Raw genomic sequence first — 16,377 nt, 5'->3', positions numbered from 1 at the left:
TAGGACGCGGGCCGGGGCGGGACCGCGGCAGCCCTTCCCTCGGGCGGCTGGCCGGCAGAGGGCGCGGGACTGCTCCTCGCGCCGCGGCGGAGCGGGCTGGCAGTGCGCTGCCCGGGCGCGCCGTCGGAGCTCGCGGGCACCGGGTCGCCTGGGCCCGGCCCGGCCGGAGCGCGCAGGGGCAGCGCGGCGGGCGGGACGGCGGGGAGCGAGCGGGGCGGGGCGGGGCGGGGCGGGGCGCGGAGGGGGCGGGGCCGCGAGCGGGGGGCGGTGGCGGCGGCGGCGGCGGCGGCGGCGGCGGCGGCCGAGGAGGAGGAGGAGGAGAACATGGCGGCCGCGGAGAGCGGCTGAAATGCCTGTTCTTCAGGCCGGGCGAGCGGGAGTCTGACGCGATCCGCCAAGCCCTCCCCTCAGACGGCTGGACCGCGGCCTCGAGCTCCTCGGCCGCCCTGTTCCCTGCTGCTCCCTCGAGCGGACCCTGCGCGGGGATCTTTCTGCATCCCCCTGCGGGGGGACCCCTGCTCCGGAGGAGGGGGCCGGAGAGCCGCGGCGGCGGCGGCGGCGGCGGGCTCCCGGCCGGGGGAGCGGCGGAGGCCGCGGCGGCGCCGCCTCGGTCCCGGCGAGCGCGGCGCCCGTCAGCGCGGCCCAGAGGCGGCGGCGGCGGCGGCGGCAGGTGAGTGGCGGGCGGCGGGCGCCGAGCCTCCCGGTGGGTGCAGCTGTCACGAGCCGCGCGGCCGCCGAGGCCCTAGGGGGCGGGGAGCAGCTGGCGCCCCTCCGCCCCCCGCTCTCCTTTCTCTCCGTTCCGTCCCCCTCCCACTTTCCCCGAGTTCTCCCTCGGCCTCGCGCGGCTGGAGGGGGCGGAGGTCGCAGCTGTCACGGGCGCCAGCTGGGGGCTGCGCCCGCGGAGGAAATTGCTGCAGCAGCGACTTCGCGGCCCCTTTTCCCAGTTGCCCTAGTTAGCGCCGGCTGGGCGAGCATCCGCGGAGGGTGCGCGAGGCTCGCGGCCGCCGGCCGGGCGTGGGGAGCGGCGCCCCCAGCCCGCCGGCGCTCCCCGCCGCCGCCACCGAGAGGGGGAGCCGGAAGTCGGCGCGGGCGCCCCTCGGCCCCGGCGCGCGCGGTGACCTTGGCAAGCCGGGCAACCTCTCCGAGTCTCGCTTGCCAGGACTGCGAAATGGGGATGACCATGGCGTGCCTTTCCCGTAAGCACAGCCTTCGACGGCGCTTCTGTTTACCCCGGCGCACTCGCTTTTTCCTCCTCTTGGCGAGGGATTTCGGAGGTAGAAAGGGGATGGATGAGTGAAAATTTCCCGTAGGGCTGGGGTTTGGTCCCCTTGCTAGGAGTTTGCTGAAAGGACCTAGGAGGGGGAGCCGTCGTGTTGACTGGACGATCGGGAGGTGGGACTGGTTAATGGTCAGCAGCAGAACTCGAGCCGCCCTCTGGTCTCTCGGAAGAGAACCCGAGAAACCGGACACCAGGGTCCCTCGTCCTTACTACCCAGCTGTGGGTTTGGTTTTGTTTTGTTTGCTTTGCTCCTTTCTAAGGCAGTCACCCCCATGGTCTAGACACTGCCTCGGCTGACGATGTTAGAGGGAGACGGAGGCTTTGACAATAAAGCCTGTGTATGTGACAAGGACAGTCCACGGTGCTGTGGCTGCAGAGTTTGGTGGGGAGGAAAACTTTAAGCTGGGAGAGCTTTTTAGCCTTTCGTGCTTGGCTCTCCTCGTTCACTGTAGAGGCGTTGAAGAGGCAGGTGTCCTTGTGGAGGTGACATTTTTTTTTCTTTTGAGAGGGCGAATTTTTAATGTCGAGGATGGTGATGGTGAATGAAGGGTTCTTGAGTGAATTGCAGTCCCAGCACCCTCTGTTGATGCCAAGAGTAATCTCTGTGGCGATGATTTGTGAGGGCTGAGGCTTACACTTCGGTGATTAAGAAATCTTCACGTTTCTGTGTAAAACATTGCTGCGGTGAAGCTGACTGTTCTGTCGAAGGGATGGATATCAAGGGTTAAATTTGTTTGAGGTTTGTCTCTTCTTCTGGAATTGGTTGGAGGTTAGGCTCAAAAAAAAAAAAAAAAAAAAAAAAAGTTGGCCAAAGGGGCCTCTCAGCTTGTTTCACAGAAGCTATGATGTAGTAGGAAGGGGGTCAGATTTCTTCATGTTGAGAATAATGTGAAAAGAAAGTATTTGCTTGGGTCTTTTGGCTCTTGAACTAGAAATAGTTTTGGGTGAAAGGTAGCAGTGGGGTTTGATTCATCCTAATAAATGGGCATTCCTTGAACTATTTGTCATAAACTAGATGCAGTTGGGAAGTGTTTCCATTTTCTCTGCCGTACTTTGTGGAAAGGTCTCATTTGGTTCTGTGAACTGGCATCTAAAATGTTTTCCCTCCGTTTCTTATTTACACTTCACGCTTTGGGAACAGGGCATCAAAAAGAGAAATCTGAATAGAGAAATACATGGTTTGGAGAGAAAATGGAGGGGCGTTGCTTATAAGAACAGGTGTTTGGTTTGATTTTTGTAGACATGTTTGCACTGCGTATTTGTTGCATTTATTGAAGTCACAGGGGAGTTTGAGTTTTAAGGTGCAAAACTGGAATTTGACATAGTTTGTGGTTAATCTCTTCCTCATTTCTTTCTGAGAAAATCTGTAGGATTGTGTCTATTAAATTGCTTTTTGTGTGGTTTAAGCCAAGGGAGTATTTTAGATTCTGCATTTTTGGGTAAGTGGTTTTATTGAAAAAAGTGCTTGATGGAACTAATGGTGATTGTCCCACTTGCACTGGGATTATATAGACAATGCATTTTCCTCCCTCTTTCTGCCAACATTTGTTTTTCTTTCTCCCTCAATTCTAGGGTTTCATTTCTAGAAATCTGGGCTGGAAACAGAAGCAGCAGTTTGTATAATCCCAAGAATTTGCTTATGCCAGGAAGCCGTAAGGGTAGCATGAAGTGGGTGTGATACAAAGATACTGCTACTACTTAAGACATTTAACTGTTGAGTGAGTCTAGGGTCAAATTTAATTTTTGTTGAATTTCCTGTTTTGTGTGTATGTGTTAATCTTTTGGTGGGCAGAGGATTGGGTTGCTATGGTGCTGACTCGTATATATTATGAAAGCGCTGGCAACACATCATGCTTTTACTCTATAGGGAAGGGTGGTAAACAAGCCTAAATAATTTAAAGATGTTTTCAGGATGGAATGTTCTTAGCGTGTACTCTTGATCCTGCTAATCCAATGATTGGTCTACACGAGGACTGAATGTTGAGCAAGTGATGAGGGTGGTGTAGAGGTGCTGAAAGGTGGAGTGTGGGGAGAGGATATTGGACATTCCTTAAAAATCTTTTCTCTGCTGGATTATATATCACAATGTGATTTCTAATTGTTTTTCGAAGACATTTCAGCTCTCTCTTTTCAGTTGTCATCAATTTTATATACCTTCTCTTAGAGAGAGACTACTTCTGTTCCTTACTTTGTCTTTTCTACCTTATCCTCCAAGGGCTCCACATTGTTTGATGTTATGTAGCATATCTTTTGGAGTTAGTTGGCTTTAAACTCTATGGCCTTACATAGCTTTTCTTTTAGGGCAAGTACTGGAGGTCAGTATAAGCCCAAGCTACCTCTAAGTCTAGGGGCATGGGAGGAGATCCCTAGGATGCTCATTATTATCTTGGTAGTGATTTTTCCCTTCTGCATATGATAATCGCAGGAATTCTCAGAGGGCCATCAATTGCTCTCCTGGCAGGGGTCCAAAACCGTGTGGTGGTCTCCTTTTTACATTTCCTGCAGATATCAGGCACAGACGGGGAGTGTGGGACCGGGTGAAAATTCACGCGTTCCAGGACTTGAATGGAGACTGGACTACAGAGCCATACAAATTTCTCCCCACCGTGTACAACTTGCATACCCTTTGGGGCAGACTAGACCTTCGGAAAGAACTTCTTTGTTGCTTCTTTCCCAGGTTAACTACTAGTTTAGCCTTTGGTGGTTGAGAATGGGCCCCATGCCTCTCACCTCTTTTCTTACCTAAGGTCTAGTCATTTCAAGCCTGCCTTCTCCATTCTTTTATATTTTAGTTAGACTTTGTGCCTTTCCTTCAGCATATGGGGACAGAGGTCATAAAATGGACTCAAGGCAACTGGGTACTGTTCTTGGATGCTTAGTTTAAGGAGGTGCAGGGATTTTTTTTTTATGGTTCTGGACAATGCTTAATGGGCGTACAGTATTTGGATCATAGTTCCTTGGAATACAGAGAAATAGTTATTTATAATTCTGTAGGATATGTGGTTGAAAAAGAGAAATTATTACAAAACACTGACACCAGCATACAAATCCAACTCAGAGGTGCAAGTAGAGTGGGCTGTTGTCTCGATGCTTCCTCCCCCGTACCCCCATCTGCAACACAGTATTTTCAAGGCTCCTTGAAGTGACAGGCTTTTAGCAAAGCTTAGTATAGTTATCATATTTTGAAGATAAATAGCTTATGCCAAAACAGAAGCTATAGTCACTTGAGTTTTGTAAGACTTGAAATTAATCACCCTCCAGTCACCCTCATCTTAGATATGTTTTGATCTAATCTCACCCGTGGATGTTTTAGTGTGGAGAGCTGGGAAGTTTTAGCTTTATGGAGACATCCTGGACCTGACCATTGGGGAAAGATTAGGTGCAAGACAGAGGTAAAATATATCTTACAGGAAAAGAATTCTAATAACACTGGGGTTCCACCGTTTCCAGAGTGATACTTTAATTTTGCCCTTTTAGCTTATACTTTAGAGGCAAATTTTAGGCTCCTTTTGGAAATACAGCTTTGACTTCAGACAGGGAGTGATGTCCTGGCTCTTCCAGATACTTAGTAGTTTTAACCTTGGGCTTGTTATGTAACCACACTAAATCTCAGGTTTTCATGTGTAAAATTGGAATAAGGTCCTTACCCTCATATTATTGTGATCTTTCAATTCACTTATTAAATAACAAAATTTGACTGGCATGATGAATGCACAAAGTAAGACTTTAATAATGTTTTCTTACGCTAACATAACCTAAACACATCGCTATCTAATCCATCACTACATTCTGATTCTTTCCTCTGCAATTTCTTGGATTTCCCCCTTTATTTCTGGTTCTTCAATCTGGTCCTCCTGTCATTTTGCACATGGAGTGATGAGAGTCATGTCGACTCTGTGGGCCTGAGTTTCTTTATCATTAAAACAGCATATTGGCCTGATTTCACATTTTTTCCTTGTGCTAAATTCTATGATTTGTAGGTTTATAGCTGTTTGCCTGTGTGCATTTGCCTAATTCATCCTACACAGAAATGCTTAAAAAATTCCTTTCCAAAATGGTTTTTGATGTTATTGTTTGTAGCAGAGACTTTCTGTGGACAAATTTATCAAATGCAAATAATTTAAACTGTTCCTGAATTCCTCATTCCAGAAAATTTGTTGTAGATGGCATGTGCAGGAATCTTTGTAAACTGTAAAGTGCTACACAAGTGAAGAAAGTGTTATAATTACCTGTAGATAGCATTTTCTTTATTTAAATTGTGATTCCTTTCCTTTTTATCTCTAGACCTTCAAAAACATGGCCAAAGTCGGTATGTTCTCTAGAAAGCTTGTTTTTATAACTTCCTTAACATCAATTGCTCAGTTTTTTTCTATATCATAAACTTCTTATTTCTTTACCTCCTCTTTTGAAAGAAATCATTTTTTTAATTGTACATTGAATTTTTTTTTTAAAGTAGGTTGGAAAGTCCTTGAGATGGCATAAACCACATTATTTAGAGTAAAGGGGCCTTAATAGTAAGTTATCCACAACCTCCCTAATATTGCAGATGAGAAGACTAAGACCAGGCAATTAGAGTAGTTTTCAAGGGTCACAGAGTTGGTGGTTTTACTTAGATAAGAATCCAGGTATTTGGCTTCCAGTTTTCTTTATGAAAGATTTTGTTTTGTTTTTTAGTATTTGAAGGTTATTACAAAGAGATTTTAAGTTTAAGAATTTTAGTAAGCTTTTAAGTAATGTGTGACCTAGAAGGAAAGGGGTATTTTTATTTTTTGGCCAAAAATTGACTGCCAAATATTGCAATAAAGTATTAATCAGGAATTACTTAAACCTGCTCTCTCAAAAACTACAAAAGTACCTGGAGAGAAAGGTCTGCTTTTCTTGTATGGCCCTCATTTAGTCAGCAAATATTTATTGAGTGCGGTCTCCGAGGCACACTGAACCTGGATTGATTCTACATGTTACATTTTATAAATGAGGAAACAAGGCTCAGGGTGGTTAAATGGTTGGTGTAAGATTCACAGCTCCTAGGTATTAGGCATGACATTTGAGTCCAGGGTCTTCTGACTTGAAATCACAGGCATACCTTGAAAGTGGCTTGTCTTTAACATGTTAGCCACAGTTGGTCACATTGTAGCCTTCTTTTCCTTTCTGGGCTTTACATGTGCAGTGGAGACTCCTGTAATCTCATTGTTTTCTGATGACCCAGGAGCCCATATATACCAGTTACTTAATGATAGTGTCACTTTAAGATTTTCATGCTGTTTCTGATCTCACCTTTGTACTTTAGTAATGTTGATTCTTTGGTGCTTCTGTCTAGTTAAGCTTATCTTTGAATGGTTGGTTTTGGATTCTTAGCAATAAAATTCTGCCTCTCAAGTTTCGTTAGCATTTAAATAGCTAAAGCTCAGGCTTTTTTTTCCATTTGGAATAAATTGCTTGGTCATTCTGTTTCCACTTGTACTTTGAATGTTTGATCTTATTCTGATAGCTTTAATATATTACATCTTAAATTTTTAGTTTGCCTATATGGTTAAAATATTTACATGCTTTCATTATCAAGCATAGATTTGATTGTTTAATGGAAGATATTCTGTGTGAGTGTATGTATATGTGTGTATATAAAGATATCATACTATATTTGACCAGATAGTTGAAGGATGAAATGTCCTTGCTTTTTGAAAGCACCCGTGTGTGTAATACTGGCTTTACTTTGGGGAGTTTGTTTGGAGGAAGCCAGAGGAAAGTTACTTGTTCTGCGAAGTCTCATTCCAGGGGGTACAGAAAGTCTATAATTAAATTTCTAAGTAGCCACTCAATCATTCATTCGAGACATAGTTATATAAGCACCTACTTTGTTCAAGGTGCTGTATTGTTAAAAGATAGGGAAGTTAAATGATAAGATACAGATCCTGTTCTTAAGGAGATTATGACCTAAAAGAGGTGATAAGATGAACACACAAATACCTATAATGCTGATTGAATGTGATGAGTGCTATGGGAGAGGTATGAAATAGTGCTTGGGGGATTCCGGAGACGGAGCAGTTACTCTCATTTGAGAGTGATCAGGGTAGGTTTCATGGAGGGCTTAGGGTGGCCCAGAACATTGAAGGCAGGGCATGATTTGTATATGAGGGAGCGTGAGGCCAGCAGCATAGGAAGGAAGATTAAACAGCAAAGATGAAAGGACGGAAAAGCTTGGGATCATTTAAGAGTAACGAAGGGGGAAAGTGCAGGGAGGAGTGTGGCTGGCACCAGCTCAAGTAGGAGGTGGGAACCAGATGCTGTAGGTGCTGTGGCTTGGCATTGCAGGGCTTTAATGGAGGGAGGTGGTGGGGAACAGTGAAGTATGGAGATCTGGATGAGATCTATGAGAAATGTCAGTTTTCCAAATTTACATAGATTTTTTTTGGCAGGTTTTACACCCCAAATTTTATATTTTCATAGTTTTTGAAATGATTCCATATGTAAGGCTTACCACACTGGGAACTTATTCACTCATTTTTATGTATATTTGAGAACAGATTATGTGTTTTTTTTGATAGAAGTTAGTACAAAATCTTTTTCACTGGCTTATACTTTTTTTTTTTTTTAAAGCAGTAGCTGTTTTTTTAAACAGTGTATTATCATTTGGCATTTATGTAGCGGACTTGTTTTTTAAGTGTAAAAATGTCATCTCCTTGTATAAATATAAGTATTTTTCGCTGTTTAAGGAAGGTTGGTCATGTAAGTTGAAAGTCCCTGGCTCTCAATATAGTTCATGATTTATTCTACTGATTTATTTATGCCCTGCCATGTTCCAAAAAGGATTTAAGGCAGGATATGTCATGAAGAGTCTTGGACCTTGCTCTAGCCCTGTCTATTATTTGACTGAGCTGCTAGCCAGCGTAACACCGAGGGAAAGTGTTGAAGACAACTGGTGTCACAGAATGTGCTGTGGTTGTATCTTTTGCCAAACTGGTAGTAATTCAGAGATGGAGGCAATATAATTAGAGTACCTTTAACGTTAACTCCTTTAAACTTCCATAGTCTGTAAGGGAATTATCTGGAGGGCCCTGATGGAGCACTTTGACCCTTGAGAGTGTAGGCACATTAGAACAGTGGTCTGTCTCTACAGTAGAGTTTATAGAAAATTATCCCGTGGGGGTGGGGGGTTGGGGAGGGAATCAGAGGAATATTAGAGGTCTCTAAGGAAGTTTCTTTCAGTCTCTTGTAATGTTTTACAGCTTATAGGGGCCTGGGTAACTGGATTTTCAAATTTGTTATTTTATTTTATTTTATTTTATTTTATTTTTTTAATGTTTGTTTATTTTTGAGAGAGACCGAGAGACAGAGAGAGAGCTGGGAAGGGGCAGAGAGAGGGGAGGACACAGAATCTAAAACAGGCTCCAGGCTCTGAGCTGTCAGCACAGAGTCCAATGCGGGACTCGAACCCAGGAACCGTGAGACCATGACCTGAACCGAAGTCGGACGCTTACCGACTGAGCCACCCAGGCGCCCTGTCAAATTTTAAATAGTAAACTCTTTATTAAAAAACTGTTATTTTAAATAGTAAACTCTTAACATACTTGGTATTGCCGCAGGGAGTCACCATGCCGATCTTTTGTAAAATATTTCATAGAGGTTGACTGGTCATCTTAAGGCAAAGGTCTTAAGAATTGTCTAACTTAGAGGTGACTTACTCATTTTTCTTTCACAAAAACACAGATGTTCCAAATTTGCTGACATTTTCTGTGACAAGTAGCTGTGAATAGTATGCTGCCTAGCAGATATTTATGAAAAATAAACACACTTTATCTGTCCCTTTGGGATGTTGCAGAGTTCATAACAGTGACTCAAAAAGTAACTACGATTCGGAACAAAATAAAATTCAGTGTTATGGACAGAGGTTATTGAAAAAGAATATTTGGAACTATTTTCATCATTATTGGGTTTTTGCTAAAAATGACATGTGTGACTTTAAGAGTATTTTTATATGTACATTTGAACTTGGAAACAAAATTTTCTAATCTGTTTTAAAAACTTGTAAAATTAGGCATTTAAATTTTTTTTAATGTTTATTTACTTTTGAGAGAGAGAGAGACAGAGCATAAGCGGAGGAGGAGCAGAGAGAAAGGGAGACACAAAATCTGAAGCAGGCTCCAGGCTCTGATGGGTCAGTGCAGAGCCTGATTTGGGGCTTGAACCCACCAGCAGTGAATTCATGACCTGAGCTGAAGTAGGATGCTTAACCGACTGAGCCACCCAAGCACCCTAAAATTAGGTATTTTAGTGGTTTTGTGCCCGTCTGCCGAAAATATAAAAAAGCAATACCGTTTGATTTATTAGGAAGAACAACTGATTGTCATCAGGAAGTGTGGAAGTGCACTAGCTGAAATTTTAGCAAAAACCTTTGCATAAATGGTGAATGGTACTGAAAATTGAATATTATATCATGTTTTATTCACTGCAGCAAGTGATGCAACTCTTTCATTTGGTTTTATCCATCTTTGTGAAATATGTTTTTTGGCTGTGATAGCCACTAAAACCGAATAAAATGGTTATTTGTTATAAAAATGATTTGAAATTTAGAACCAGACTTCCAGTTGCCATATTATAAAAATGTGAAAGCAAAATTAAAAAATAACAAACCATGCTCAATCACATTACTCTCACCAAAAATAGTGGTATTAATAATAGTGTTTATTAGGAATAGCACAAAACTGTGTCATCACTAAGTAAGACAAATGCTTTAGAATTGTTTATTTTATTATAACAAATGTCACTTGTTAAATTTCCATTTTTGTGTGTGCTTTACAAGGTGCGTAATTTATTGGTCTGGCGTGCACTGTATATAAATTGTTAATAAACATACATATGTGGTTCCCTACTCAAAAACTTTTAAACCGTGGGGTATATGATAAAAAGTGGTCATCAGTGTTTTCTAGCAAGGGTTCTTAACTAAGAAACCTTGCAATTCATGGATTTAGAGTCTCTAATCTGTGAAATTATATGTAAAATTTTGTGAGTCTGTGCATTTCTCTGGAGAGGGGGGGTCCATAACTTTTACCAAATTCCCAAAAGGGTTCATGACCTCTACAAAGGTTAAGAACCTCTGTTTTTAAGGACTGGGACCTCAATAACTCCATTCATCTAGTTGTACCTTCTTGCCAAGTTTAATGGATATATCTGATGTCATTACTCAAGCCCGCAGTATGACTGGATTTGCAGTCTGTTTTTCCATTTTGCAATAGATGTGATTGCATTGCCTTTGGCCTTTACAGATGTTTGAGTTCTGCTTGTTGCACAACTACCTGGTCTTCATCACTTGGCGGCTCTTATATATCATTTCCCACCTCTATTCTCCTAAACCCCAATAAAGAAGGGTGGACCTTTTGTAGGAGTGTGGAGATGGGAATCCATATATGTATGGAAGAGCCCGGTATCAATTCAAGTTGGGGGGGGGACCCTGCTGGGTAGGCTAGAATTCACAGTTGCTGTGTTTTTAAACTCTTTCTTTCTAGCATTTGAATCTCAGCTTTCTAGAGTCCTTAGGGTCTGATTTGACATATGCTAAAAACACTTTCCAAGTTTTATCAGCTGCTTAGATCTGTTCCTTTTTCCCCCTCACTGTCATCGTTCTAATTTAGGCCTAATTATTGCGATGGTATCCAAGGTGGTCTCACTGTCTCCAGTGAGTTTCCTTTTTAAGTCTATCCTAAATTTTGTTTTGGAGAGATCATCCTAATTTTTATTTTCCTTGTGTTGTTTGCTTAAAAACCTTCAGTGGCTCCTCATTACTGTCAAGATGAAATTGTTACTTATCCTGGCATTTAAGGCTTTCCACTCTCTGGCACCAACCTGCATTTCTGGTCTCATTTCCCACTGTTCTCCCCTAGTAAACTGAAACAAATTGTCAGTGTATACTGTCCCTTAAACATTCCTTAGGCTTCTCTGTTTCCACTCCTTTACATATTCCTTTCCCTGGAATGTTCTCCATTATCCTACTCTGTATTTCTTGAAATTCTACCTCTGCTTTAAAGCTCAGCTCAGATTCCACCTTGCTTGTTAATTGTTTCAAATATGAAATTTGAAAGTAATCTCTTCCTCCTGTGAACTCTTTTCATATTTATTTTCCTTATTATTCATTTGATACTTTACTGCCTTGTACTGTGTACAATTTTTTGTTTTCATGTGTCGTATCTCCCAAATTAGGGTATGAGAATGGCAGAAGGGGATTATGTTTTATATTTTGTCCTCTGCAATGTATTACACACATAGATAATAAAATATTTGACAAATCATATTGATTAAACCATAATGCTGCTTATTAATGTATTTAGAGAAACAGACCTTTTTTTTTTTTTTTTTTAATGTGTGCCTAGAATACTTATACATAATATCTAGGGATCCTCTTTACTAGTTTCAGGGTATTTGGGAAATTGAACTGGAAATCAGATATTGCCTGGAGAGCATGTAGTCCTACAGCATAAGAAGCTGGCTGTCATGGCTATGTTCAAAAGTCTGGGGTAGCCTGGTGAGTCATTGTTCTCTAGTGCAGAGTTCTACCCACCATGGATAACAGAATAACTTGTGTTTCTTCCTCTCTCTCCTTCTCTCTGCTAGAGACACAAAGTCCTGATGTCTTGGGGATTCCTATTCTTCTCTTTTGATTTCTCAGCCTATTCTTCTCACTAAGCTATATATATATATATATATTTTAATATTTTTATTTATTTCTAGGAGAGAGAGAGACAGACAGACAGACAGACAGCGTGAGCAGGGGAGGGTCAGAGAGAGAGGGAGTCACAGACTGAAACAGGCTCCAGGCTCTGAGCTGGCAGTCAGCACAGAGCCCGATGCGGGGCTTGAACCCACGAACCTCGAGATCATGACCTAAGCAAAAGTTGGACGCGTAACCGACTAAGCCACCCAGGCGCCCCAACTATATATTTTTTTTATTGAATACTTGTTTGAATGGTGATATGGGGAGCCACGAGATTATTATATCTTAGTGTTCCTGCCCTTAAAGAAGATTGTAATCCCTAAAAGGGAGTCTCATTTGCTTTATGTTTATTTATTTATTTTGAGAGAGAGGGAGAGCAAGCTGGGGAGGGGTGGGGTGGGGGAGATAGAGAAATCCCAAGCAGGCTCCTCATTGTCAGCACAGAGCCCCTTGTGGGGCTTGAACTCCCAATGGTGAGGTCATGACCTGAGCTGAAACCAAGAGTCAGATGCTCAACCAACTGATACGCCCAGGGGCCCCATCATTTGCTTTAAATCATACGTGTATTTGCTTTAAATCAATTGCTTTAAATCATTAAAAAATGATAGAAAAGGTGTCATATGGGAGTATATAACAAACTAGTTAGTTGCTAGCAGATACAAGGAGACTCCTGTAGCACTCACTATTTTTAGCACTCACTTGAAATTTATTATCATGTATACTTATTTTTACATGGGTTTTTACATGGGTTCTATTGCAGCAACCACTTTGTAAATTATAGAGGGTAGAGCATTTATTGTAGTTATATGTCAGTACCACAGTGCTTCCCTAGTACTTTAACCACAGTATCCCTACATAGCGTGTTAATGAGGATGCTAGGATGCTGGCATGGTCTGAGTAGGCTTCCTGGAGGAAGTAGAATGGAATTAGATTTGTAGGATCTGGAATGATTCTTATAGAATAGTCTCCTGGAACATGAAAAAGGGGTTCTGTATTTAAGATAATAAAGGATGTTTGGTGCACTATCAGGAACTTGGAGCCTCTTTGGTTACTGTGCCTTTGGCCCTGAAGTGACCCTCATCATTTCTTATGTAATCCATTAGTCAGAAGTAATCATGGGACAGCTACCGAAGGGGCTAGGAAATGTGTGCAAAAAGTATATTTGGTGAGCAATGAATGTCTTTGCCTTACCCCTGCAGAATTGGTTCTCTATAGAGAGGTGAATAAATACCATAATTGATAGGTCTTGCTTGGAGTCATTGAAGGAAAGAGGAATTCTTTTGTGTGTCAGTCTAAATGGGATTTTTATTACTAAATTAATTTGGGAAAAGAACTTGTAATGTTGAATGGTAGACCTTGGAACAGTTAAAGGAGAAATTTTAATAATGTCTCTACTTTACGGATAGGTAATATAAATTGTTTTAGTTTAGATAGTTTGACACTTGAAACAGGTAGAAAGTGATTATTTAGTTTCAGTAAAACGGATCCCATGCTTTTCTATTCTACATAGACTGTTTGGCTGGTAATATTGTAAGGTGGGAAAAGTGAGAAAGGGCATAAAGAAAGGGCTTTCTGACACTTTTGGAAACCTTTTGCTGTCTGAGGATTTCATAACATTTCTCCTTAGAGTCCCTGGAGGTGTTTTCCCTCTTTCTTATCAACATACTACTGAGTAATTAAGATCTGTTTTCTCTGTTTTTTGTACATCTTTTAATGCTTGGTTTGAGAAGGACTATTTATTGGGTGGTAGTTAAAATGTTGGCCAAGTATGCAGGAGTAGGAAGCCCCGTTTCTTATTTATACATGAGGCATATTTTCCTCCCAGTTTTATTCTTAAAGTCATCAACCTTGAACTTTTTTGAACTTAGGCCTTCTTTATGACCACATTTTAATAGTATTCTCTTTTAAATTAAAAAATAAATCATATAGGATGCCTGGGTGGCTCAGTCGGTTGAGCGCCCGACTTTGGCTCAGGTCGTGATCTCACAGTTCGTGGGTTAGAGCCCCCTGCATCAGGCTCTGCTGACAGCCCAGAGCTCATGCTCTGTCTCTTAAAAATAAATAAACGTTAAAAAAAATTTTAAATAAATCATATAAGTAAATCCTGACTATATTCTAACAACAAATTCAAAGAAATGGAAGTATGTAGAGTTAAAAGGCGAAAGTCTCTCTAGTGAATTATATGGCAGCTGTTAATTTAGGCTGTCTTGCCTCTCCTCACATCCCCCTCATCCACCCCCCCACTATTTCAGGTCACAGTGTTTTTCTTCCCAGTGACCAAGGGATGGACATGTGACCTTGGCTGGATCTGATCTGTCATAGTTTCTTTGTACACAGAGATTGCTACAGAATGACTGTATGACCAATATAGGTTCAGAGCCTTTCCTTGAGATTGAAAAACGGATGTTGGACAAGGGACAGGCTCATTCCATTGGAGTTGCTGAACTGGGAGTGTGCCTGGCCACATGAAGGAAGCCTGTCTACTTACTGTAGGGAAGAGTGAAGCCAACATACAAGGTGCAGCAGAGCGGACTGAGGCAGACTGTGTCTCTCACACAGTCCCAAGGCATAATCACACACATTCTCACATGCATGAGCAGGGGGAGTCATTGGAGGCTCTGGATCCTCTTGAACCTTAAATTAGATCCATCCTACATTTCCCAGTTAAATTAGAGCTAATCAGTTGCCTAACTGCTCGTGCTTGTTTGAATCAGATTTTTGTCTTTTGGAACTGAAAGAATTCTGACTAATTCAGACCCCCTTTGGCATCTGTCCCTCTTTCTTCCCTAGAATCATACTTTTTGAATTGTTATAGGCTTAAAAAAATTTTTTTTAATGTTTAATTTTTAAAGAGAGAGCAACAATGCAAGTGGAGGGGGGGCTAGAGAGAGAGAGGGAGACATAGAATCCGAAGCAGGTTCTAGGCTCTGAGCTGTCAGCACAGAGCCTGATGTGAGGCTGGAACTCATGAACCATGAGATTGTGACCTGAGCTGAAGTCAAATGCTTAACTGACTGAGCCACCCAGTTGCCCCTTCTTATGGACCTTCTAAACTTAATGTCATGGGAATTTTTAAATTTTGGAATATTAAGGAGCCATTTTATCTTTGCATAAAATGCTATATTACATTAATTAGATGAATATTCTGTAAGTTAGCCATCTTTCTCTTTTTTGATAGATATATAGATATTGAGTTTCTTGCTGTTGCAAGCTTTGTTTTGGTAGGCATCCAAGTTTGTACTTGTCTTTACACATGTATGAGAACATACTTATGGAATTCATGGTTATGTGCATTTAAAAAATTGATGTCCCTTCAAAATGTTACCCCAAAAGCTATATCAGTTTACACTTCTACCAATAGCATATGATAGCTATTGCTTTCCCCCTCCTTTATCAACTCTGGATATTGTCATTTCTATTTGGTACCTATTTGATGGATGCCAATGATATAACAGTATTGTTGTAATTTTTAGTTCCCTGACTATTGATAAAGTTGATTATTTTATCAGATGTTTGTTGTATGTTGTTGTTTTTTCCCCGTGTAAGGCTCTTAATTTATTCATGTTGTTCACTTTCCTTTTGGGGTACTTGTCTTTTTTTTTTTTTTGCTTCCTAGCCATAATGTGCTGAAGTCGTATTTACATTAATGAGGAACAGCATTGGTAGGCAGCTGACCCTGCTACCTAGTTATTTTAGAAAAGAAAGATATAAGATATCTATTATTCTAAAACCAACATCATATACATATTTTATAGGTATCCCTGGACATTTAATTGGTTTATATCTAATAATTTTACGTAACTCCCCAGTTCATTTAGTTAGCTCAAGGATACATGTCTATGAGTATTTAATTGAGGTTAATTTTACGACTGAGAAGAGTTGGGAAACTCTTGTTATGAGAATTTTCTAGTTCAAAATCATTGAGTGTACATTGAATGGTATGGAGCTTTCAGGCTCAGCTGACCAGTTTGTCCACTGGTGCAGAATCAGAACCACTTTGAGAGGAAAATTTTGGCCCCATAAGAAAATACTTTCTTGGCTCACCTCCATGGAGAGGTGGGTTGGCTGCTAGGTATCTTTAGTGGTTAGGTTCCTCCGTTTTCATAAGTGGATGCTAAACTGATTCTGTACTGATTGAGTATGAAAGTATTTACCCTTAATTGGCAGTATAGAATAGCTTTGTTCCCACAAGTATGTATCCACTTACTTTGCTGCTAAATTCTTATCAAAAACCTAAGCAGTCAGAAACTGCTCTCTTTGAGAATTGCTTAAACATATTCAGTCCATTGCTTTAGAAACAGTTTTTACTCGGATCAAGCCAGAATACCAGAATGCCAAGTATATAGATTCCATTCTTTTAGACTGGGGTAGAATTACTTTGCCGAATTGTTATTTG

General features: G+C 41.6%; 1 protein-coding gene across 1 annotated transcript in view; it reads left to right on the top strand.

Moving 5' to 3' along the window:
* Nucleotides 1-633: 633 nt before the first annotated feature.
* NCOA1 (nuclear receptor coactivator 1) overlaps nucleotides 634-16,377 on the top strand; it is a 241,137-nt gene continuing 225,393 nt past the window's right edge. Inside the window, exon 1 of the mRNA XM_039238319.1 lies at nucleotides 634-670. The gene's annotated coding sequence lies outside the window, so the exon portion shown is untranslated. The remainder of the gene's footprint in view (nucleotides 671-16,377) is intronic.

This window comes from Hyaena hyaena, unplaced genomic scaffold (genome assembly GCF_003009895.1).
Source record: "Hyaena hyaena isolate Hyena2069 unplaced genomic scaffold, ASM300989v1 scaffold_138, whole genome shotgun sequence".
In the NCBI taxonomy this organism is placed as follows: Eukaryota; Metazoa; Chordata; class Mammalia; order Carnivora; family Hyaenidae; genus Hyaena; species Hyaena hyaena.
This window is presented reverse-complemented; position numbering and strand designations above follow the sequence as displayed.